General features: G+C 47.3%; 1 long non-coding RNA gene across 1 annotated transcript; it reads left to right on the top strand.

Annotated features, from left to right (window-relative positions):
- The first annotated feature begins 497 nt into the window (after positions 1-497).
- LOC146036738 (uncharacterized) lies at positions 498-26034 on the top strand. Its single transcript, XR_014460949.1, has 3 exons — positions 498-569; positions 18679-18868; positions 25322-26034. It is a non-coding gene; the product is annotated as an uncharacterized LOC146036738 (long non-coding RNA).
- Positions 26035-26418: the final 384 nt, after the last annotated feature.

Below are 26418 nucleotides of genomic sequence, written 5' to 3' on the forward strand. Positions count from 1 at the left end.
ATCCACGTCTGCATGGAGTTGACTTTATAAAGTGTGGCAAGCGCAGCGAGCCACCGAGCCTGAAGCGTGGCGAGCGTAGCAAGCCCCGTGAGGCGATGCGTAATACAAGCCCGAAGCATGGAGAGCATAGCGAGCCCCGCAAGGGGACACGGATTACTTGACATGGCTCATTGAGAGAGAAGCTTGTAGACTAAAGTGAAGCTTGAATACTTAAGTGACTTTTGAGTTTGAAACAGAAGCAGGTGAGTTATCTTGCATTCTGTCTGTCTTGTATTCTTTATCTGTCTATCTATATAGAGACTGTAATTTTGGGGTAGAAATCTGAGTGTTATTTTGGTTGTGCCTGTATCTGTACAGTGAATTGTTACTAGGTGTGAACAGATACTAGGAGGAGGAGCTAAATCTAGGTTTGAAGAGAGATAAGGGGGAGGAGCTGAGTGTAACAGCTGCCTGGCATACTATATAAGTAGTGAGAAGACTCATTTGGAGCTTGCTCATTGAGAGAGAAGCTTGCAGACTAAAGTGAAGCTTGAATACTTAAGTGACTTGTGAGTTTGAAACAGAAGCAGGTGAGTTATCTTGCATTCTGTCTGTCTTGTTTTCTTTATCTGTCTATCTATATAGAGACTGTAATACAGAAAGAGGTGAGTTTGAACACAAAAGCATAAACACATTGTTATTACCATAGAACTGATACAATGTTTGGCCTGGTGCAGAGCAGTGGATGTAATGCATTTGTTTTGAGGGAGACATTCTGGAGACTCGGCTACTGTCCAATCTGCAAACAATTTTCTTTGCTGCAGGAGGAGATAGCTAAACTGCATGCTAAGCTACGTAGGATGTCTGTGTCCTTGGGACCACCACTGCCTCAGAGAGCCCACAGAAGACATTCTGCCTGGACTGCTGTGGGCTCTGAAAGGCAGAGACTTACAGAGGGCATCAGACACATTCCCCAAGTGGTCACATTGCAAAACTCATATGCTGCTCTTGCAGGGTTGGAATGTATGACCAACATAGGCAATAAAGAACAGGAAGATATGAGGACTTCTACCTCTACTAACTGTAGGACCAGGAAAATTTCACCTCCAAAAAGGACTGCACTTCTTTTGGGAGATTCCATAATTAGAGGAGTTAATCTGGGAAATGCTACTAAAGTAGTGAAACAAGTAAGGTGCTTACCTGGAGCCACAGCTCCAAGAGATAAAAACGCATGCTAAGAATTGTAAAGGCAGCAAGAAAAGATGAGGAGGTGGATGTCATCTTCCACCTAGGCACAAATGACCTGGTAAATGCTGAAGTCTTGACCGTAAAAGATGAATTTAGAAAGTTAGGAACTGCTCTAAAACAGGTGGCAACCACTGTAACTTTTTCAGAAGTATTGCCAGTACGCCAAGGGGAAAATAGAACACTGGGAATAAGAAACTTCAATGTTTGGCTAAGGAATTGGTGCAATGAGGAGAGATTTGGATATTTAGGTCAAAGTCAAGCTACCTGGCAAGACAGAGCCTTATATAAAAGTGATGGCCTGCACCCATCTTCAAGGGGAACGAGAATATTAAGGAGCAAATTTATTAAGCTTGGAGAAGAGATAAACTGGAGATAAAGTGGAGAAAAGGTAAAAGGAGATAAAGCACCAGCCAATCAACTCCCAACTGTCTTTTTCAAACACAGCTAATTGGCTGTGCTTTATCTCCTTTTACCTTTTCTCTGCTTTATCTCCAGTTTATCTCTTCTCCAAGCTTAATAAATCTGCCCCTAAGTGAGAAGTTTGGAAGCTTCACCAGCAACTATTTAACCTAGCAGAGGGGGGCAGTGAACCAAATAAGAATGAAGAAATCTGCCCCCCTAACCTAGAGGTATTGTCTCTGCAGGAAAATGGAACATAATAGATATAGGCAGAAAGATGAACATAGCTAGCAGCAGGTGAAGCACAAAGACAACTTTAAAGGCCCCCATACACTAGGGCGACTTGTCCTTAGGACAAGTCGCCCCCGACTTCCCCCTGAGCTTCCCCGGCTGCTCCCCGGGGGAGCTTGATTAGAATGGCACTTGATGTGCCATTTTTTACATGTGATAAATCGTCTCGATTTATCACATGTAAAACCCGGGGAGCAGGGGGGGGGGGGCTAAGAGGTGGGAGCTGGTGGGAGCAGGGGACGCTGCGGGGGACACGTCTGTGCGGCGAGAAGGTAGAGGGAGCAGGGGGGGCTGGAGACGCTGCGGGGGACACGTCTGTGTCCCCCGCTGCTGGGGACAGCGTCTGTGCGGCGAGAAGGTAGAGGGAGCAGGGGGGGCTGGAGACGCTGCGGGGGACACAGGCTGCATAGAGCCGGGCAGGGGGAGACGGCCGGGAGCTGTCAGTAATGAATAAAAAAAAAAGCCCATACAATGGATGGGCGGCCTGTGATTGGCTGAGCGCTCTCTCAGCCAGTCAGCAATTGGCTGAGAGAGCGCTCAGCAGCCAATCACAGGCTGCCCATTCATTGTATTGGCTTTTTTTTTTTATTCATTACTGACAGCTCCCGGCCGGCTCCCCCTGCACGGCTCTATGCAGCCTGTGTCCCCCGCAGCGTCTCCAGTCCCCCCTGCTCCCTCTATCTTCTCGCCGCACAGACGCTGTCCCCAGCAGCGGGGGACACAGACGTGTCCCCCGCAGCGTCCCCAGCCCCCCCTGCTCCCTCCACCGCCGCGCCGCCCCACTAGGTCCCAAGTCGGGTGGTCGGACGTGCAGCAGGTCCGACCACCCGACGCAGATCCGATGCGCACGGGACCGCGCATCGGATCTGAGGGGACATCAAAACTAGCCGATTTTGGTCCGATTTCGGCCAGATCCGACTGATCTGGCTGAAATCTGACCAAAATCGGCTAGTGTATGGGGGCCTTAAGAGCTATGTGTGCAAATGCTAGGAGCTTAGGAAATAAAATCCCAGAACTAATTGCAATAATGACATGGGATGAACTGGATATTGTGGTGCAATGAAAATCATGACTGGGACATAGCTATACCAGGATATACTTTATTTAGGAAGGACATGGTGCAATGAAAATCATGACTGGGACATAGGTATACCAGGATATACTTTATTTAGGAAGGACAGAATGGAAAGAATCGGAGGAGGGGTTGCAATATATGTGAAAAAAAGCATAAATACTACCTTAATACAAAGTACTGAAGAAAAAACTGAGGCCCTTTGGGTGACCATAGAAACAGGGGAGAAGGCAATTCTTCGTATAAGGGTGATCTACAGACCACCAGGTCAGGAAGAGGAACTTGACCAGAGCCTATTGCAGGATATCAATAAAATGGCATTAAAAGGAGAGGTGATAATCATGGGAGACTTTAATCTACCTGATGTAAACTGGGAGCTGCCTGTTGCAAGTTCCACCAGAAGTAGGGACATGCTGAATTCCTTGCAAGGAGCATCCCTCCAGCAATTGATGAGGGAGCCGACTCGTAAGGACGCAATATTAGACTTAATGCTTACAAATGGTGACAGAATATCTGACATAAATGTGGGTGAGAACCTGGGATCCAGTGACCATCAAGCAGTATGGTTCAAAATAAAGACAGAGACTGACTCATCGCACACAAAAACAAAGGTGTTAGATTTTAGGAAGGCTGATTTGTAGAGATGGGAAACTCTGTAAGGGATTCTTTGGCAGAGTGGAGGAACTTGGAAGGAGTGCAGGATAAGTGGGAGAAATTAAAAAGTGCAATTCTAAAAGCAACAGAATTTTGTGTCAAAAGAGTTAGGAAAAACACAAGAAAAAGGAAGCCATTGTGGTTTGCGAAAGAAGTAGCAAGTATTGTGAAACTAAAAAAGTTGGCCTTTAAGAAATTTAAGCAGACGCAGAAGAATGAGGATAAAGAGGTGTATCTTGTTATACCCCTTTTACACCAAAAACCCTGGTCCGACCCTGGTCTTTGAACGCTGGAGTTTCCAGGGTCTGACCCTGCTTTATACTGCATTTACACAGCACTTCGACCTGGGTCGGACCTGGGTCTGCACCATTTACACTGAACCTGGGTCAGCCCTGCCTTTCCTTGTTGATATATATATATATATATATATATATATATATATATATATATATATATATATATATCGAGATATATCTATATATATATATATCTATATAGATATATCTATATATCTATATATATCTATATATATAGATCTATATATATAGATCTATATAGATCTATCTATATAGCTTGCAGGGGGTAGAGGGGGGAAGCTGTCCCCGGGTGCTGTGGGGGTAGAGGGGGGAAGCTGTCCCCGGGTGCTGTGGGGGTAGAGGGGGGAAGCTGTCCCCGGGTGCTGTGGGGAGGAGGGGGGTCCCTGCGGCTGCTGAGGGGAGAGGGGGTACCTGTCAGCCTGACACTATGATTGCCGGCGCTGCCGCTGCTGTATCTCCCCCCGGTGGCCGGTCCTTGCGGCAGATGGACAGTCAGTGTCGGCGGTCCCTCTGGCGCAGGGGAAATAGTACTATTTCCCCTGCGCCAGAGGGACCGCCGACACTGACTGTCCATCCGCCGCAAGGACCGGCCGCCGTGGGGAGATACAGCAGTGGCAGCGCCGTGTCAGGCTGGCCGCTGACAGGTACCCCATCTCCCATCAGTAGCCGCAGGGACCCCCTCCTCCCGCAGCACCTGGGGACAGCTTCCCCAGCGCTGCACGCTGTGGACCCGCTGCGGGTGCCTGCACCCGCAGCGGGACCATTTACACCGCCATTTACACGGGTCCCATCCGGGTTCTACCTAGGTCAGGACCTGGGTAGAGGACCCGTGTAAATGGACACGGATACCCCCCATTTACACCGCCGAGGATCCGGGTCTGACCCGCCGCTGACCCGGATTTTTCGGCGGTGTAAAAGGGGTATTAGACAGAAGGAGGCTTAGAAGGTAATCAGGTGTGCAAAAGCACAGGCTGAAGAGAAAATGGCCCAGTCAGTGGGTAAAGGGGGAAAACCTTTTTTAGGTATATAAGTGAAAGGAGAAAAACAAAATGTGGAATAATAAGACTAAAGACAGAGAGTGAAAGTTTTCTTGAGGGGGACAATGTAATAGCAGATAATATTAATAATTATTTCTGCTGATCATTCACTGCTGAAAGAGAGGGGAAGGGGCCACAGTTAAGTTGCAAGTGTAGTCAGAAAACTGAGGGAGAAACAAGTACATTTACAGAGGAGAAAGTCCTCACAGAACTCTCAAAACTGAAAGTGGATACATCAATGGGGCCAGATGGGATACACCCAAGGATACTAATAGAGCTTAAAGCGGAGCTGGTTAAACCAAAAACAAGATTATTCAACCAGTCACTAGCTACTGGAGTAATCCCAGAGGACTGGAAAACAGTGAATGTAGTCCCACTGCACAAAAGTGGAAGCAAAGAAGAGATAAGCAACTATCGACCAGTGAGCCTTACATCAGTAGTACGGAAACACTCTTAAAACAAAGAGTTGCAGAATATCTCAAAACCAGCAATTTACAGGATCCTAAACATCATGGGTTTACTGGGGGAAGATCATGTCAAACAAATCTTATTTACTTTTTTGACTGGGTGACTAAAATAATAGATCAAGATGGGGCTGTAGATGTAGCTTATCTAGACTTAAGTAAGGCTTCAGATACTGTCCCACATTGTAGAATGTTAAATAAACTAGAAAGCTTGAGACTGGATTCTAAGATAGTTGAATGGATAAGAGCATGGTCGCAGGACAGAAAACAGACAGTTATAGTAAACGAAGTACAGTCAAAGGGGGGAAAAGTTACAAGTGGAGTACCCCAGGGATCTGTACTTGGACCAGTGCTTTTTAATATCTTTATTGGTGATATTGCAAATGGAATTGAGGGTAAAATGTGCCTTTTTGCAGATTACACAAAGGTATGCAACAGGGTAGACACACCACGAGGGGTAAAACAAATGATTGATGATCTAGGTAGATTAGACTAGAGGAATGGTCAAGAGCATGGCAACTACAGTTTAATGCCAAAAAATGCAAAATCATGCACTTGGGTTGCAAAAATCCAAAGACTAAATATAGTATAAATGGCACTATAATGGAAACTACTGAGGAAGAGAGGGATCTAGGTGTCACTATTTCAGGGGACTTAAAGGCGGGAGGCAATGTAACAAAGCAATGAAGAAGGCAAGTCAGATGCTTGGTTGCATAGGGAGAGGTATCAGCAGTAGAAACAAAGAAGTAATAATGCCACTGTATAGGTCATTGGTACGACCTCATCTAGAGTATTGTTTTCAGTTCTGGAGGCCATATCTCCAGAAGGATATAAATACATTAGAGACTATACAAAGGAGGACATCTAAAATGGTGCATGACCTACATCACAAAACTTACCAGGAAAGACTAAAAGATCTTAGGGGTCCATTTATCAAACCATATTTGTGGCTAAATCCCCGAAAACACACGTTTTTGGGGTTTAGCCGCAAATATTAAGCATCACCTAAATGTATCATAGGGGGACCGCAGCAGGAATCTCCGATCCCTGCTGCGATCCTCCCTTTAGCGCCACCAGCCGCATCCCCCATAGGTTTCTATGGGGGATGCGAAGCTGCCTGATGTATCAACATCGGGCAGCTTGGCATCGCACCCCTGGGCCATCGCCATTCTGATATGGCGATAGCCCATTGTAGCCTATGGCTACACTTCGCACTGCCCGAGGAGGGCAGTGCGGTAAGAGGGGTCGGCGGGGGTGAGCGCATAACCGCGCATACGCTGACTCCCCGGCTTCCGGGTTAGGGCTTCGCAGAAACGGGCTCCTATCGGAGCCCTGTCCCTGCGCCCCTAAAATGTATACATTCACCCGATATGATTGCATTTTACAATGCGATCCTGGGCGGTAATATTCCACACTTGCCACACTTTGGGTTCGTTTTCCATGTCCCCTCGCTGCGCTCGCCACACTTTATAGAATCAACTCCACGCCGACGTGGATAGTGGGGGTATGAACAGGTTGGGAGGATGCGTACTGCGTCCGCTCGCCACGCTTCAGGCTGACAAGGATAGTGGGGGTGTGCTAAATGGCATTGCGTATGCAAATTGTATGTGCAAATATTGCATGCGATTTGCATACGATCCGCTGGGAAGTGCCGCCGTGAAACTACACTAGTACCTCAGAAACTACTTATTTAGTACCTTTTTGAAGATAATAGTATCTGATTCGTTGCCTATAGCAATGTCCCATCTAAAATAGAACTCATCTCTTAGTAAATAAACCCCAAAAAAGCCAGGTTATTATGTATGTAAAAAACAAATATCTATGGCGCTAGGGAGTCTTGTAGTATGTTGTGTTACCTTGCAGCCACCACGTTGGAGTAATGCCAACCTCCAAATATAGACCAGAAAAAAAAGGAAGAAAACGTGGGGCACTCAAAGGTACACAAATATTAAATAAAATGTATTGCAGTAAAACGACGAACATAACAATACATTACAATTATAAGATTATCAGAAGTAAATATGTGCACAATTATTGCCTTTAAAATATTAGATATCAGCAGTATTGATCCCTTTAATTAGTTGTCACCATTGGACTAGAGAGCTGAAAAGTTCTATTCAGGCTCTAGACATTAGAGCCGATTGGACTAAGCAAATAAGTATATTGTCCAACATCCAGCTTATCCGGATAAGTATTGTCCAGTGGACCAAAAAAGCTTCAGTGTCACAGAGTTAAAATAATGTATATTACCCCTGGAGGTTGTGGTCCTTAATCACCGCTTAGATTTGTGTGGGGACGGGGATTCCTGCACATAGGAGCTCGTGCGGCTCAACTACGAGTGCAGGGCGTTCAGTACAGCCAGCGTCTCTCCCCTCCTTTACCCTCACAGTGGGTTCCCGGCTGGTGTGTCAGTCAGCTGGACTGAATGTTTCTTCAGCTGCTGCTGCCTCACCATAGGACTTGTGTGATGTTACAGTATATCACTGCCAGTAATTCTGTTGCAGTGCCGGCATACAAGTCTGTCAATTGTCGTTTTGGGTGACATGCAGCAGTGCAGGTACAGGTGGCCGGGTATCCTGATGTCAGACTCCTTATGGAAAACGCGTTTCTCCGCTCCAGGGCGGCTTTCTCAATTCCAGAGTGGAAGTCTGGTTCTCTTGGTCGGCAATAAGTACCTGCCTACTCGTTTAGAACAGGTGTTTTAATTTCAATTAGCCCATACAAAGTGTTTTAAGGGTTTGTTGAATATATCTAGCGTCTTTTAAGGATGGCTTTATTTGTATTCCATTCTGTGCCAGAAATATATTATGTATGTATTGCTATTTACTAGGTGTCTTTGTTACCTCCACTCCCTACACTTCTCCTCCCCAGCCCCCCAAAAAGCTTAATTAAAATATTTCATGGACAGCGGTGGCTCCGACCTCAGTGTAGGAGGGGAGTTGCCAATGGTCGCGATACCAGCTCCCTCCCCTGCTGCCGCCACCGGTCCCTGCTGTCGCCACCCTCGCTGGTTCCCTCTGCAGTCCCTTCATCCTCAGTACTGCACATGCCCCCAGCTTCTATAGGCTGCTTCAGCAGCAGCCCATAGAAGATAAATCACTGTCACAGCACCTGTATACTGCAGACGACAGGCACCGGGGCGGACGCATGCACAGTATTGATATTTGTACTCAGATTCTATTGCTGCAGCCACGTCAGCCCATAGAGACATCCCAGAGGGAGAGAACACCTCCCAATGGGACTGCCTTGGGTGAATGGCAGGTCGGATTACCAATAGGAAGTCATTGCCAGTCACAGTGAAGCCAATGCAGTCTCATAGACCACACTTTAATGGTCATGGGCAGGGCCGGGCCGGACTGGTCATCTGGCACTTCTGACAATGCCCAGGTGGGCCGATTTATTACCCCAATGTGGAGACTGCCTTCAGATCGGTGCACAGAGAGAGCCACTGGGAATTTTGGGCGCCCCCCCCCCCATAAGTTAACACTCCCCCCCCCCCCCCCCCCGAAAAGTTGTCACCCTCCTTACCTCGTTGCCACCGGACACACAGATCTGTCGGGTCCCCAGCTCTCCCGGCTCCTAATAAAAAGTGTCACTCGGAAATTGGCTGCCCCCATAATGCAGACTGCAGCCTCCTCTAGCAACCTTAAAAACTGTCTGCTGTATGGAGGCAGCCATTTTCCGAGTGTCACTTATTAGCAGCTGTAGCCGGGAGAGCCAGGGACCAGACAGATCTGCGTGTCGGGGGTTAGAGGAGGCAGCAACGGGGTAAGGAGGATGTTAACATTTCGGAAGGGGGGGCAGGAGCGCCGTCTGTAACTATAGTCCCGCAGACCCCCCAGCGCCCCCACCTTCTTAGCGCCTCCCCACTACCACGGGGGCTGCAGGACTATAGTTACGCCACTGTCTGCGTGCGCCCTGTATGGGAAGTGGGTGGGCAGCTGAAATCCCCTGATGTCAGCTGCCCACCCCCTGCAGCTGCGTCACTGGTCCATTTATATGGGACCGCACATAAAACACTGGGCATTCCCATGGGCACACTGCTAGGTATGAATGGGGTAGCAAACAAGCAGTTTGTCGAACCCGTTCGCATTAAGCGGCTGCACATGCGCATAACGGTATATGCTCATGCGCATTTGCTCACCATTGCTCCCCTGCGTGAACACGCAGGGAGCGAATAGACCAGAATAAGGTCCCCAGTCTTCTAGGAGTTGCCTGGCTATTTAGCTGTACTGATTGTGCAATGCATGATCTGGGGGAGGCAGCTGCTTGTGCACTGATTACTAATAATATATTAACATAACACTGAAGACTCTGTTAGTATACTAATTACTGAATATGCACATTACCTTTGGCTCAGGAGAGAAAGTATAACAGCCATGAAGCACATATCGGCCCTTATTCAGATCTGATCGCAGTTCAAATTTGTTCCTAAAATGGGCAAAACCTTGTGCACTGCAGGTGGGGCAGATGTAACATGTGCTGAGAGAGTTAAGTGTACAAATCGTTTTTATTTACTAATCTGCCCTATTTACTGATTTGTATTTGACCGATGGCGTATTCCGCCGTATTCCGCCGTATTCCTATTTAGCTGCAGAATATATACGGCCGCTAAATACAAATACAAGTCGGCAGCCTGCACATATCAGTCAGATCTGTGCAGGCTGCAGTGCAAAATACAGAAAAAAATAAAGAAATAATTTGAAAAATGGAGTTGGGTCCCACCCCCCCATGGCCGAAATCAAAGAGCTCAAAGAGCCAGTCTTAGGGCAGTATTCAATGAGAAAAGTTCTCCGTGTTTTGTGGAGAACTTGTGCTTTGTTCGCCTTGGACGGAGCATTTTGCTCTCCAAAAGCGAGCAACCCTATTCAATGTGAAATGTTCTCCGTCTTTCTAAGTGACTTTCTCTGTGTCTCTCCGTGTAGCAATTCTCCATCTTTTGATGGAGAGCTGGAATGTGAACTTTTAAACTAAAAGGTTTTTTTAAGAAATTTTGGTGTCAAAAAATCAGGTTTTTTTTCTGTGAAGGGGCATGTTATTTTTATTCATGTGCTTATAGCACATGAATATATATTTAATTTTAAAAAAAATATTTTTTTACATTTTTTTTTTTATTTTTTTTTTACACAGTGCAGCCAGCAGGGGGCCGGAGCGCTCGAGCCGCTCATTAGATATTCATATATTCACTGCACCCGAACGTAACTATGCACAAACGGGGGCAGTGAATACTGGGTCCCCCGCTGGCTATAGGGGGGTGCAGCCTGGGTCCTGGAGAGCCCCCCTCCCCTCCACAGTCCTCTGGAGCAGCCAGGGAGACTTTAATCTCTCTGGCTGCTTCCGGCTCCCTGAAAGCTCCCTGCTCCCTGCAGGGGTTAAGACTCGCCGCGAGTGGCGGCGAGTCTTAACCACATTGAATAGAGGGAGCAGGAGTGGCAGAGAGCCCTCCGGAACACGGAGAGTGCATGGAGAGCAAAATAAAACGCTCTCCATGCACGGAGAACTTTTTCATTGAATACTGCCCTTAGTTTTAAAAAATCACGGGCAAACGAGTAGGGGTCCCCTGGATTTTTTAAATCCAGCACCAGGCTCAAGGGCCTGTCCTGGTTCCCAAAAGACGGGGGACAAAATGAATAGGGGTCCCTCATATTTTGGCAACCAGCTCCGGGCCTAACCAGCCAGCAGGGTAATGCCACAGCCGGGGTGAGACTTTTTATACATCCTGAATGGTCAGCCCGGGTTGGGACCCTGGAGGAGTGGGGCCTCCCAAATGAAGAGTTCCCCCCTCCAGAGTTACCCCTGCTGAAGTCCACAACAGTACAAATAGTTAAATACACACTGACACACCAGTACATTATAACTTTAATACATACATCCCATACATACTGATACTTACCTACCTTGACACATAGGTATCCGTCCGTCCAATGGTCCTGAAGATAATCCATATGTGTACCTGTTGAAGGAAATTATACTCACCAGGGTACTCCAGCGGAGATTACGTCCTCTTTGTTCCATAAAGGCATCCAGGGGATTGAAAAAACAAAATGAGTGACGGAAAACAGGATGAACTGGAGGATCCGCAAATGTGTTTACATTTGTGGCTCTTCCCCCAAATTGAGGGATTCCCCGGTGACTGACATAACCATGTCCTCCCTCAGCCAATCAGGTGCGGGCTCCGGGGAACAATATCGGACCAAACCACATGGACCAAAGGCCAATGGTGTAAACCCTCCAGGAGGTCTGCCTTGGTAGCTAAAATCAACTCTATGCCCAACTCTATGACACAGATCATTCCCCCTAGGTGAATAACACTACCGCAGGTCGTCCCCATGCCCTCTCCTGATGGAAAAGAAGTACATGAAAACTGGACCATCTAAGGCCCCTAACTCTGAACCACCGGACAATTTAAAAGCTCTCCTATCTAAGGAGTGCCATTCGGCCCACCACCCGTCTGTCCTGAGGGTATTGAAGGGGAAGCTGAAAGAAAAGGAGGAACCTAACCTTCAGTACATTTAATTTGGGTTAATAAACAATGCAAGTTAGTACATGGACCCAAGTGAGGTTGAAAACTTGATAAAAACCTTCTTGTTTGTCCCGGGGTGGGGGTGTGGGGGGAGGGAGACAATTGTCATTAGGACCCACGGAGGTAAAAAATGCAAGAAAGTCCTTCACACCCCTAATTCCGGAACACTAGCCATTCCAGAACTGATGGGTAAACAATGTTTTTGGGTCAGCGCAACATGCGCTCTAAACCTTATCTAATCTTATATAAGTTTTAAACACAGCGGACTTCCAATGCCCCATTGCCTGTAAGAAAGCCTGCTAGCCACCATGCAGGTAGCCGCCCCAATGCAGAAGTAGTGCATCCCGTACTACTCCCTAAGGCCGAAACACATGAGTGGACCCTTGGCAAAAACTACATCCCAAAAAAGAAGGCCCATGGTTAACAAAAACTTGCTGGCTGCAAAAACACCAAATCTAAAGAGTGAGGACTAAAAAGGGGAGTCAGCAATAACTGCAAGCGCAACCATCAAATCATGCAGCAAGTGCAGATCAATGGGCCTGCATGAATTGGCAGCGGAGGGGCGCTCCTTAGCCCATCCATGGAGAGCCCTGCCTAACACAAATTACCTAGTGGGATCCTGCACCCCCAGCATTCGCTCAAGAAAAAAAGTAACTGCAAAGGCCGCTCCCATGGCCTCCTTGGACTTGCTCTGGCACTAATGTAAAAGTAGTAAAGTCAGCAAGAAATCCTCCACTAACTTACCCTCAACCTCAAATCTAAGGTGGTGCACTTCCCAATCCTGCCAGTCAGTTGAATAGGCCCGGCGAGTAGAAGGGGCCAAGGATTGCTGGGCTTAGTCAGTCATCCCTGTTCTATAATCTGCCAGACAGAATGTGGGCACGTCAGACCGACATAAGAGGCTGCTGGTGCCAACTCATGGAAGCGCACAAAGTCAAAAGCAGGAGAGTGCCTCTGAGATGCAGTTTCCTCACCTGGAACATGCACAGCAGAAAAATCTGGGACTGCATGCGATTGAGCACCAATTATCACAGCAGCCGCAGGGTCTGTGCCGATGACGCACACGCTGATTGTTTATCGCCTGAACAACTCCCAAGTTGCCGGACAACTGAGATGCCCACATTTCCACAGCAATGATAATGGGGAACAGTTCCAAAAGTAGCAGGGTCTTGGTAAAACCCTGGGAGACCCAGGAGGGGGGCCAGGACTCAAAACACCACTCACCTTGAAAGAATGCTCCGAAGCCGGCGGAGCCAACTGCATCCCTGTGCAATTTCAAATGTGTGCTGGAAATGGGCCGTGACGGCCATAACAACTCCGGTTAAAATCCTCCAAAAAGGAGGACCACACCCGGAGGTCACCTTAATTTCTCCAGACAAGTGGATGGTGTAGTGAGGGCTGGAAATCCCCGCCATGGCCCTCTCTAGATTCTGGAAAAAGACCCGCCCCATAGGGATGACATGGCAAGCAAAGTTGAGGGAGCCTAATAGAGAGTGCACCAGCCATAGCCTAATTCTGGCAGAAACAATGCACTCATCCAACTGCCCCTGCAGGCGGGCCACTTTGTCCGCAGGGAGATGGCAACAACCGTCCACCGTGTCCACCTCTATACTGAGGTAAGACAAGAAAGTGGAGGGGCCCTCCCTATTGTCCTGCGCTACAGGGACGCCCAACTCCTGAATGCACCAGTGTAGAAATGTGCTAAATTTCTCAAAATAGGCACAAGAGATGGAACAACCCATGGGCAAGCACAGGTCAATGTAAAAGGAACCTTTCAACTGGAAACCCATGAAACAGAACAAAGAAGGGTGGAGGGGTAGGAGGCAGAAAGCAAATTCCACGTCCACTTTGGCCAAAAGTGCACCCGGGCCAAAACCCCAGATTAGGTTGAGGGCCTCGTCAAATAACTGGTAATGGACTCTGCAATATTCAGCAGGATTGGCGTCATTTACAGATCACCTGTGTGGATAAGACAGGTGCTGGATCAGCTGAAACTTGCCTGGGTCCTTCTTGGGCACCACACCTAGCAGGGAAATATAGAAGTCGGGCAAAGGCTGGGACTCAAAAAGCCTGCACATGTGGCCTAAAACTACTGTATCTCTGTGTCCACCTTCTGTCTCACCACATGGGGCAACTCCCTAGCTGAATGCAGATTCCTGTGTGAAATCACTGTGACCCCTTCCACAATAATGGATAAACGGAACCCTGAACTAAAACCCTTGAAAAGCAACTCCGCATCCAACATATCTGGGTACCGGGACAACCACCAGGACAATGCGGGGACAACTATGGGGGATCAGACCTTACTCGGTGAGGTCCGCGGAGGCGCCAGCATGAGCAGACTTGCACTCTTTGGCAGGGTGGCCGGCTCCACACAGTTGGCAAGTGTGTCAAAACTGACAACTCGCACCTCTTGTTCACTTTGTCATTGAAAGCGAAACACATTCCTTTCACCGAAGGGGGCATGGCCCCCATCTTTCCAGGAAAGGGCTTCTTAACTAGGGTGTCAGCCGTGGGGGTCTGGCTGGTGACCTCCAGCCAAAGCTCCACGAACTTGAAACCAAGGGGCAAGGTGGTATTACCCTCCTGATTATGATGAAACGTATCATTGTAATCCCTCCATACTGTGTCCCCTGTATTTCAAGAACATCTCATTAATCATAGAGATGTACTTGACCACATTGGGGTGTTCCTTCGGTCTATCATCAAAATAACAAGAGGAAAACACGCTGAACCCTTTCAGCCAATGGTGGAAGCTGCGATATGTGTGCTCACCAATTCCACCAGGCTTCTTAGACTTGTCAAAGCCCGTCTTCAACACCTTGGTAATGGTGAACACATCCACAAATTTACTGGCCTTTATTTTTAACCCCTGGATGCCTACATGGAATGAAGAGGCTGCAATCCTTGCCGGAGGACCCTAATGAGAATAGTTTACTTCCGCAGGTACCCCATATGGATTATCTACAGGACCAGCGGATGGATGAATACCTACCTACGTGTCAAGGTATGTTATCAGTATGTATGTGATGGATGTAATAAAGTTATACTGTACTGGTGTGTCAGTGTGTATTTAACTATTGCTACTATTGTGGAACTATAAGTTCCAGCGGGCCCTTTAATGTCCCACCTGTCCCACATTGATCCACAACATAATAGCCATTATGTAAAAAATAGAAATAAAACTATCAGCCCGGTACCAACAGCCCATAGTTGCCTACCCTCCTGGTTTTAGCAGGAGTCTTCCGCTTTTTACATCTTTCTCCCGGTCCCCCGGAAAGTTCAGGGATCCTCATGGGTTTTTCAGCCTTCTTGCCGAAAACTGGCAAGGACTGGCTCTTTGAGCCCGAGGCTGGTTACGGTCAGTTGCCATCTTCTGGGGTGGGAGGATGCATGTACAGTATAGGTAAAAGCCACCACTGGATATGGGCCACAATGTGCTGGGTAGTGGTGCTGCCATATCTGGGGTTTTCCTAGGTCCCTGGAACTAGATATTTTACAGCAGTCGATACAGTTCAACTCTTGGGGTTTTTTAAATGTTTACTTTGGGCGTCATTTTTTTTCCACCTTTCAAATTCACGCATCTTACGTCTTTTGAAGTGATGGTCGGGTTTGCTATTCAAATGTTTTTTCTTTAGACATCTAATCTGTTGTAGTCTTAATTATCATGCCCATTTATTCCCCTTTAATAATCTCACGCCCATTTATCCCATTTTTTAATATCATGGATTGCATATATTTTATTTGCGCGCCATTTTATTCCTTTTTATTTTATTCCCTATTATGTTCCACCCTGTTTAACTCCGCCCACCGTGTTTAACCCCACCCTGCTAATTTGTTTAGCTGCAGGTGGCATATTTACAGCAGTCTGGTACCTGAAAGGTTAATTAAGCTGCACGGCCAGGCTTCCAGGCAGACGTTCTCCTCCGGGTGTCCGTATTTACTGAGAGCCTTAGCCGCTCGGTCAGGTACAGTACCATAGCCTCCAACATGACCCATTGCATTCGGTACACAATGCTCTGCTCCTGGACTTCCCTGGTAATGTATGATTGCCATCACCTGTGTGGAACTAGGTAATTGACGAGAAAGGTGTTTCAATTCAGGTGACAGCACTCATACATTAAGAGGGAAGTCCAGTTTAAATACTGGGTGCATTATTTTTACACTGCAATCAAGATTTCAGCTTCAACACACCCCACCCAAATCTAACTCTCGCTGCACATGTTACATCTGCCCCACCTGCAGGGCACATGGTTTTGCCCAATTTGAGAACAAATTTGTACTGCGATCAGATCTGAAAAAAGTGTCTATCTGCCCGTTAATAGTGTACAATTGGTGTATTATTATTATTATTATTATTATTATTATCATCATTATTATTTTAAATGTATGATTTAGTGTTTCTAGACTTTTACATGTATTCACACATCCCAGCATGCCTTGCTACAGTTTAGGATTGCCAAATAGCTATTGAAGTGAAGGATTTTGTATAGATACCAAACTATTTTCTTATGGTTGAAGGTGCATCAGTATAGAGAGAGGTTAGGATGGATATAGATAGAGACTCCTAGGACTGTCCTTCCAAAGAATGCTGTCTTTGTGGTGCACTATTTTATGAAATACCTGTTTAGATTAGATTAGATTAGATTAGATTAGATTCATTTATTGTTATTGCCCCTATTAGGACAACAAAATTCAGTTTTTACATCCAACCGTAATCCAGCACATAGACAATACATAATACATACACAATTATACAATTCATACATAAAAAAAAAAAAAAAAAAAAAAATATAAAATAGCATACCCTACATTAAGACAATACTCCCTAAAATCCATCCTCCTAAAAACCCAGCAAGTCAAGCCCATCTAACCAACCTAGCCGCTATTCAGTGCTAAAATAGCTGAAGGGAAGAAACTATTCCTTAATCTAGCGGTCCTATTCCTAACACATCTAAAGCGTTTGCCAGACGGCAACATCGTAAATAAGCCCTGCGCAGGGTGTGTAGGATCCCTAATGATTTTATTTGCTCGACGCAAACATCGCTTCCTCTGGATTGCTTCCACCGATGGTAGCGTGGTCCCCACAATCCATTCTGCCATTTTAACAACCCGCTGCAACTTCTTGCGCTCCTACACTGTGCAATTACCATACCAAACTGTAACACAGTTGGTAATGATACTTCCTATAGCACAGCGATAAAAATTCGTCAATATTCCTCCCGCCAATTTTTGTCTCTTTAACATTCTCAGGAAAAAGAGTCGTTGATGGGCCTTCCTCACCAGGCTCTCAGTATTAGTTGACCAAGAAAGATCCTCTGAGATGCTAGTACCCAAAAACTTAAAGCTTTTAACCCTCTCTACCTCCGACCCTTCTATCTGAATAGGCCTTGCATGCTCAGTCTTATTTTTCCTAAAATCAACAATAATCTCCTTCGTTTTTTTAGCATTAAGCAACAGATTATTGATATCGCACCAAGCGACAAGAGACCGTACCTCCTCCCTATATGCTGTTTCATCATTGTCAGTTATGAGACCAATTAATGTTGTATCGTCTGCAAATTTAATTATGGTATTAGACGGATGAGCTGATCTACAATCCCAAGTAAACACCGAGTACAAAAACGGACTCAATACACAGCCCTGAGGCACCCCTGTATTCAATACTAACGGTGAAGAGCTGTTTAATCCCCATCTAACAACCTGCGGTCTGTTAGTCAAAAAGTCCGCAATCCAATTACACATACAGCTATTGATGCCCAACCCGGATAATTTATTAACCAACCTGGCTGGGATTTAGGAGCATCTATAGGGAGCGGGTTGGACCAAAATGGTATGATACGCATAGAATTAATCTATTGTTGCCCCGCCCCTCCCCGCCCCTCAACAGGAATGCAAATTACAGTGAAGGGAGGTGGCCATGGTCACAAACTGCTGGATTACTACAACTGCCTTCATAACATTCGAGAACAATCCCCTCCGGACATCGATCCCCCTCCTTCCTCCCCTGCCTACCTCTCCTTCCCCGCATTGCTCCTTCCACCTCTTTAGCCTTGGGACAACCAACCACAGTGGAAGAAGTACTGTAAGCTACTAATGCCATCAAAAAGCAAAAACTTTCCACAAATTGGCACCAAAAACCATGAACCATGAACCATGAACCCTGAACCCTGAACCATGACCTTTTCATGTGTTGTCCTTTTGCTTGCGAAGAGCTTTTGCGAATGTTGACCTTGTGCATGTCAAGCTTTGAATGTGGAGCCATTGACAGTCGCCCTAGACATTGTCTGTGAGGTGATCCCTACCCATGTGGTCATACAGGGTCTTTTTTTAATATCTGATGGACCTAAGGAAAGGTTTAATTGCTTATAGCAGGACTTAGAGCCTGATTCAGTACAAACTCAAGGAAAACCCAGTGTCGACCTTTTGACTGTTGACCTTCCCCATGTCGAAAGAATGAATGTGTCGACCTAATGACCCTGTCGACATAACCAATGTCAACCTTCAGTCGTGTCGAACTAGTGGTGTCGACCTAGTTCATGCCTATTGGTGGAGGTGCTCCTCATCTTCTCGTCACGTATAATTGTTATTGGCTATAGATGTAGGTGGCACATTGCTAAAGAAAACAAAGTTTGCACAACCAATTTCATTCTGTACCTAAAAAAAGCTTTCATGTCTCCTGTCTCTGCTGCAGTGTATACATATAGCTGTGCATCAGAGATTATGTGTGACCATTTAGAAAATATATCCTGCTGTAACACCGATCTCTGCAACGCGGCCGTCAGACCCAGCGCCACGCTCCTCATGGGCATAGCAGCACTTGCTGCCCTCTGTGTGGCACGTGTCTTCTGAGCATGAAGAGGATGTGATCCAGCCCGGAGAAGGTAATAATGACAGCAAGAATGTTGTGCTACTATTAATGTAAATGTAATCTCTTGTGCGTATAACAACAGAACAATGACATACTGTATATCTCACACTTTGGAATCTACGTAAACAGCTATATAGTAGTACAAAGATACTGGAAAGGCCTGATTCACAGTCACACGATGCTGCGATTGCTTTATCGTCTTGTGCCGGTAGTTGTAGCCATAACTTACATACAGTACATACAGGTTCCCACCATGACACTGACATCCCAATGTGGAGTATTCTGATAGTAAGTACCCCCCCCCACCCGACTGCATAAACCTACCCACCCCTGCAACCTGACCCTAACCCTCTCCGTTAGTGCCTATCCCTCCTACCCCACCGCATAAACCTACCCAGGGCCCGTGCTAGGGTGTTCGGCGCCCCCATGCAAAGTATACATTTGTGAAAGAATGGGGGTGGCGCTAATCCCAATGGCAATGATGGTAACAACACAAGCTGCTGGTCCTCAAAAAGAGGGGGACCACCCTCTAAGTAGTATTATCGAGATGGGGGGTTATGAGGCCTGCGCTCAATGTGTGTATGAGAAGAATGAGATATTGGTAGATTGGTAGTGGGGACAGTGCTGGGAGACCAGGCAGAGGGGAGTCAGGGGAGAATGCAGAGGAGTAGAGGGGCAGTGCTGGGAAAACAGACAGAGGGGGAGTCAGGAGGAGGGCAAGGAATGAGTAGTGTAGTGGGGACAGTGCCGGCCTTCGGGAGAGCAGGCAGAGGGTTAGTGAACAGTGCACCAGGGAGGGAATACACTTACCCCACCCTGTAAGACACGCTGTTCTCTCCTCCTCAACAAGATGCTGCTGCCAACACCATGACACCGGTGTCATCGTGACGGTGGTCTCTGCATCTAGTGCATGCGCAGTTCATATCGGGCAAGCGAGGCACAGCTGCGGGAGAAAGGGGCCCTCTTCCGGGAGTCCGGGAGATATCCCAGGATTGTGGGAGTCTCACGGACATTCCGGGAGAGTCGGCAACCCTGCTCTATTCACAGTAATCCACAGGTGCTGCTGCTCTCTCCATAGAAGGGGTGCAACTCATGGCTGCTGTTTCCAAAGCTGGGGACCATGGAACAATGGCTGGCTTCCAGACTTCTGCTGCTTTTTCACTTACACTTAGGGATGGCCATCGACCATCGATGATTCAAAATCATCGATGGTTCATGGCCGATGTTGAATACTTTTGACATCGATGGGGGAGAACCAGATGGTTTCCCTCCATCGATGGAACAGCAAAACGATGTTTTGCTTTTTTTTTTTTCAAAGTGTCGGGACATGGAGCATAGCTCAGCCCCCGACACCCACGAAGCCCCGCCCCCGTGTTTTGATTGGCCCACAGGCCAATCAATCAAACACAAAGGCTGACCATGGATATGTAAAAATATCGATGGTCAGCCATTGCATAGTTTAGCACTATCGATGGCCAGTTGCAGAATTGCCATCGATGGCAATTGCAATGATGGCCATCCCTACTTACACTTCCCATCTCCCCCCTCTGCAGGAGACTTACACGTGAACACTGCCTGATCTCCAAACTTCTCCCAATCAGTGCACAGGAAAAAGCCCTAGCTATACATTATAAAACGAAATAGGGTACTTATGTACTAACTGGGCTGCCGTTTTCGAAATCGGGTCCATCGCATCGCATCCGACCATATCGCATGCGATGCGATGCGATGGACCCGATTTTTCCATAGGATTCAATGTTAAAATGGACTGAGTCCATTTTAACATGGAATTCAATGGGAAAAGGGGTCCTTTTCATACCCCTACTATCCAAGTGGGCATGGAGTTGGATATAAACCTGAGCCCGAAGCATGGCGAGCGTAGCGAGCCCCGCGAGGGGACACAGAATACCGTCCCCTCGCGGGGCACGCTTCGCTCGCCACGCTTCGGGCTCGGTGGCTCGCTAAGCTCGCCACAGGTTTATATCCAACTCCATGCCCACTTGGATAGTAGGGGTATGAAAAGGACCCCTTTTCCCATTGAATTCCATGTTAAAATGGACTCAGTCCATTTTAACATTGAATCCTATGGAAAATTCGGGTCATCGCATCGCATCGCATGCGATATGGTCGTATGCGATGCGATATCGCATCGCATCTGATTGTAAGCCTTAAGTTAAGGCATACAATCAAAAAATCGGCAGCCCAGATACTACATAAGTACCCGAAATAGTTATTAACTCTTGCAGTACCAGGGTATTACATACACAACTGTTAAAATCTTTGCGTGTCCTCACGCAATGGAAAAGCTTTCAACACCATAACACCTGACTGAGGGCCAGAGAAAGGACAGGAGGGGAGAGGAGGAGGAGCTAGAGGGGGGCGGAGTGTTCAGGACTACACTGTACTCATAGACAGAGAAAAGGGAAGGAAGGGGAGGCGGTGGCGGGGCTGCTGCCCGTTCGTCATTAGATTGACAGGACTGAAGCAGAGAGGAATGGGTAGGGGGTGGATCCTGACGTCCAGGCACACAGAGTGAGGACCTTGGGGAGCTGCTCTTCATGCTGTTGGTCAATCACTGTCTGGAGTCGGGAACCAACAAATTAAATTATAATATGAAGTGGTGCACAGGGTGTACGGAGGGTCAGGGGAAACGGGTGCAGCCCTCTCCGTTAGTGCCTAACCCTCCTACCCCACCACATAAACCTACCCCCCTCTACAGCCCCTTCTAAGTGCTGTACCCTAACCCTCATTCCCCACAGCCTAATTCTAAACCCCTCAACCCTAAGTACCCCCTACTGCCTAAACCTATACTCCCCTCCCCCCCAACCTAATACGATTGGGATGTTGGCTGTTAAGATTCTGGCGTTAGCATTGTAATCCATGTCAGATTTCACGGGGATATGATCACTGTAGGTCAACCGGATTTAGGTCGACATTTCCGACTGCAGCCGAAACCCCCATAGGTTTCTATGGGGGCTGTGATGCTGTCAGATTTACCAAGCTCAGGAGTCCTGGACTTAGGGTCCTGAGTCGAATACACTTCGGAATATCTTTGGTCACACATTAAGTTGCGTAGTGTAATTTTGTTGGGGTGTTCGGTGATATCGATATGTCAGAGACAGGTTTGAGTTTTGGGGCCGACTCTGGATCACATGGAGTGAACTGAATTCGGCCCCAGGAAGGGAGAGACGAGGGTGGTGGCTAGACTTGGCCGTTGGAATGAAATGCAGGGCATTTCCATGGGAACGTGGGCGGGCCAATGCCTGCCAGGCGGACAATTGATGTTACATAACGTCAGCCGCCCGATCTGTCTTCATGTGAAATTAGAATAAAATAGAGAACATTGCACACATGAGAGGTCTTATTATCTGACTTATACAAGACTGTTTAGATGTTATTTTACATGTGGCTGTAAAGGTGCATACACACGGTGAGATTTGAGCTTCTGATTTTGACTATATAGTCATAATGGAAAAAGTTAGCACAAATAGCACATTGTGTATACAGCATACAATGCTGATGTGAATCTGCAATGGATGGACGGTGTAATGGTTAGCATTACTGCCTCACAGCACTGAGGTCATGGGTTTGTTTCCCACCATGGCCCCCTACAGAGTTTGTATATTCTCCCGTTACTTGTGTGGGTTTCCTCCGGGTACTCCGTTTCCTCCCACATACCAAAAATATACTGGTAGGCTAATTGGCTCCCAACAAATTAACCCTAGAATGTCTGTGTGTGCGGGTACATGTGGTAGGGAATAATGAGGGTCATTCTGGTTGGCTCGCTAAGCAGTGAAATTTTGCTGCTTATCAAGCCTTCTAACACTGCCCACCTGCGACTGCCCATTGAATATCCCTGCCACTTTCTGAACGGATGTTTAGCATTTTCGTGTGTACACCAGGGCGCATGCGAACACCCCCTGCCCGCCTCCATCCCACCCCACCCTGTGCGAGCACCATGCCAACTATGCCAGCCTGCACAGAAGCCCTACACATGCGCAGACCTTACACATCAGTCACCCGTGCAAACACGCCAGGTACCAATTCAACTACAATGAAATTGTAAGGTTATAAAGTGGATTGTAAGCTCCACTGGGGCAGGGGAATGCAGTTACAATCCCGGCGGTCGGGATCCCGGCGTTCAGAATCCCGACGCCGGAATCCCAACCGCCGAAATGCCGACACATTCTCCCTCCGTGGGTGTCCACGACACCCCTGGAGGGAGAATAAATTAGTGTGCCGAGCGTAGCGAGGCACCGGGCCCGCTGCGTGGCGAGCGCAGCGAGCCCGCAAGGGGGGGCGATCCACGTCCCCCCCTTGTCGGCATTTCGGCTGTCGGGATTCCGGTGTCGGGATTATGAACGCAGAGATCCCGACCGCCGGGATTCAATACTGAATCCGGGGCAGAGACTGATGTGAATGTTCAAATATTCTCTGTACAACGCTGCGGAATATGTGTGCGCTATATAAGAAACTGTAAATAAATAAATAAATCACAACAAAAAACAGACTGGGCAGGAAAGCCAATTTAGACTATATTGTATACAGACTCTAGTGCTCTAATATAGTCAATATCTGCCATAGTCAAACTCTCAAGTAAATTTAGTAAAAAAAAATTTTTTCTGGGATCCGAGGAGTTCAAGGGAAATCGCATAGGCCCTTATTCTAATCGGATCGGTACGGCCCGCGTGCGGCCGTACCGCCGATGTTTTTACTCTGCACATGCGCAGAGGTGAATCTGCGCATGTGCAGCCCCCTTCGCCGCAGACGTATTTCGTCCGCCGCAAAGGGGGCGTATAGGGGCGTGAGAGGCATCATGCCCTCATTTCCCTATGTGTACGCCCCGCGTTTCATGGGCGTTCCCATGCAAACGCGGGGCGTATGCATGGTAATGAGGCCATGACGCAACTCATGGGGGCGGAAAGCTGACGTCGCCGGATGTCAGCTTTCAGCCCCCATACAAGCTACCACACGGACGATTGTCCGTGTGGTCTCAGCTTGCGGGAGCTGCCGCGGCGTGCGGACCTGCCTTCGATGGTCGACGACCATCGAATGCAGGGGGCAGCTCCCACCATGGTGGAGGCGTAGCCTCCACCATTTTTATGCGGATCGCCAGCCGTCCGTGTACGGACGGCCGTGGCGATCCGTAGGGTGGGCGGGGATTGGTTTGTGCGGCCGGAGCCCCGTGTGCGGCTCTGGCCGCACCAACCAGAATAAGGGCCATAGTGAAGATCATACAGAGCCAAAATCTCACTGTGTGTATGCACATCTGCCTGATGCCTCAGGAGGACGGAAACTTAACCAACACTGCAGATTTGCAGACCATCTTGGTCGCAAGACAGTGTTTTCCCACAGAAATGCCCAAAGACACAATGAAACCTTTACACTATGCCGCGGCATTTTTATCAGTGATCCGTAGTTTTACTAGTTCCGCTTGCACTGTGCCAAACTCTGCACAGAACAACATTTGGGGCCTGATTCAGACCTGATTGCTGGGCATGCGAATTTGTGGCCTGAGCGATGATCAAACGACTGCGCATGCACACAGTACATGGTGCACATGTTCGAGGTCCTCTGCAAATAAAGACTGCAATGGCCTGCCATCGCTGGCTGTCCGCAAGGTGATTGACGGATGGAGGCCGCTTGTGGGTGGCACAACTGCGTTTTATGGAAGTCCCCTGGAAAATGCAGGCAACACCCCACGTCTGTTGGGAGGGAGGGCCACAGACGTCAGCAACGGCCTTCGCAGCTCTGAGTGTCTACACACTCGGCGGCTGCGAACAGGGGGAAAACTATTGAATGGCGAGTGATTGCGAGCAATGCACAGGAGCGCAGTCTCCAGTTTCTCCCTCCTAGAAGTTTAATACTGTACATCTCCCCTTAGAGAGGAATCTAATTCTACACAAAGGATGTGATGCCCATAAAGGTGCGCCGGTGTGGCCCATTAGCACATGGAAACGCCCAGCGTTTCGTGGGCGTTCCCATAAGAACGCTGAGCATTCTCATGCTAATGACCGGCTGCCCGCACTTCCTGCTGAACGTGCCCGCATATGTAAGAGTGCCTCAGAGCAACCTTACATATGCGTGCACGTTCCACAACATTCGATAGTCGCCAACCATCGAATGATGTGGGTGTAACCCCACAGGCTGCGAATGGATGTTTATGTGTGTGAACGTACGTGCCTTGCAAATGGTGTGCCGGCGTACCACCATTCGCAAGGTGGGGTTTGGTTGACTCGAATCAACCAGAATAACCCCCAATGACAGCACCACCATAAAAGGCCGACAATGTATGTGTGCAGCAATGGGCGGTGGTACATCACTTTGAATTGAATTTACCCCCTAGTAACTCCCAGAGATGGGGGGGATGTTTCAATTAGCAGCCCCGATATTTGACATTTCCAGATGTATCTCATATTGTCTTTTCCCTTCACACTAATTATAGATTTTTCTGTTCTGTCTGCAGGTTCTACGGCCGGACACTAAACCTTGCAGATTTCCAGCCATTCATAATATAATATTTATGGAATATGATTTGTGCATCCCTTGATTAAACGTGTAAACTGATTAGTGATGGGACAGTGAATAATAGACTCAGTCTCCCCATGTGAGTTCCTTTGCCAGCAGTTAGCCACGGTCTACGGTTAATAAGTCGACAGAGTATAGGTCAACATCAAATATATGATCGACATGCACAAGGTCAACATCTCTAAGGATCGACAAACGCAAAATGTCAACATTGCAATGTTCAACACATGGAAAAGGTCGACATTAGTTTTTTGGAAACCTTTTGATTGTGTCAACCTTTTGCCTATGTCGACCTTGTGAATGTCAACCCTTTATTCCATAACTTTAGCCACAGTGTAAACTCAGAACCTTAAAAAATACCCCCCTTGGAATACAGTGTAATGCACTGATGAGACTTATGGACCAGACCAGGGACTGCATGAGATATCACACCATTGGCGATGACGGGGGAAATTTACTAAGATGGGAGATCTATTTCACATACGATGTTTCTATGGGCAACCAATCAGAAACTACTTCTTATTAATTTAGCACATTCTAGAAGATAATAGATAGTATCTGATTGGTTGCCCATAGCAACATCCCATCTGATATAGAACTCCCATCTTAGTAAATTCCCCCCGACGTCTTTATGGGGCATTATTTTCTTGCTGCTTTACCACTGTTATGTAAATTGGTTTATTCAATAAAGGCTTATCTTCTTGATTTATTTTATTCTTGTCTAATATTCATGGCGTAGTACAGCGTAATGATAGACAGCTCCTTAAAAAGTGTATTATTTAATTATCCAGCATTAGTAAAGGTTAGCATGGCTTACATGTTTATACAATAGCAATCTGTACCAACGACATGTATAACCGCACAAATCTTCTTATGCGAATTCTATCCGAGTACTCTTTCTCTACAGTAAGGACTTTTACCTGAAGTGGGAAATCTATTCGTGCGCAAAAAAAAAACACGTTCTACTGTATGTAACTTGCAGTATGTAAGGAGATAAAGGGAGAAAGTTGATTGGTCAGCTTTTTTTTGTCTTCC

This window comes from Crinia signifera, chromosome 9 (genome assembly GCF_055691185.1).
Source record: "Crinia signifera chromosome 9, ASM5569118v1, whole genome shotgun sequence".
NCBI classification, from domain to species: domain Eukaryota; kingdom Metazoa; phylum Chordata; class Amphibia; order Anura; family Myobatrachidae; genus Crinia; species Crinia signifera.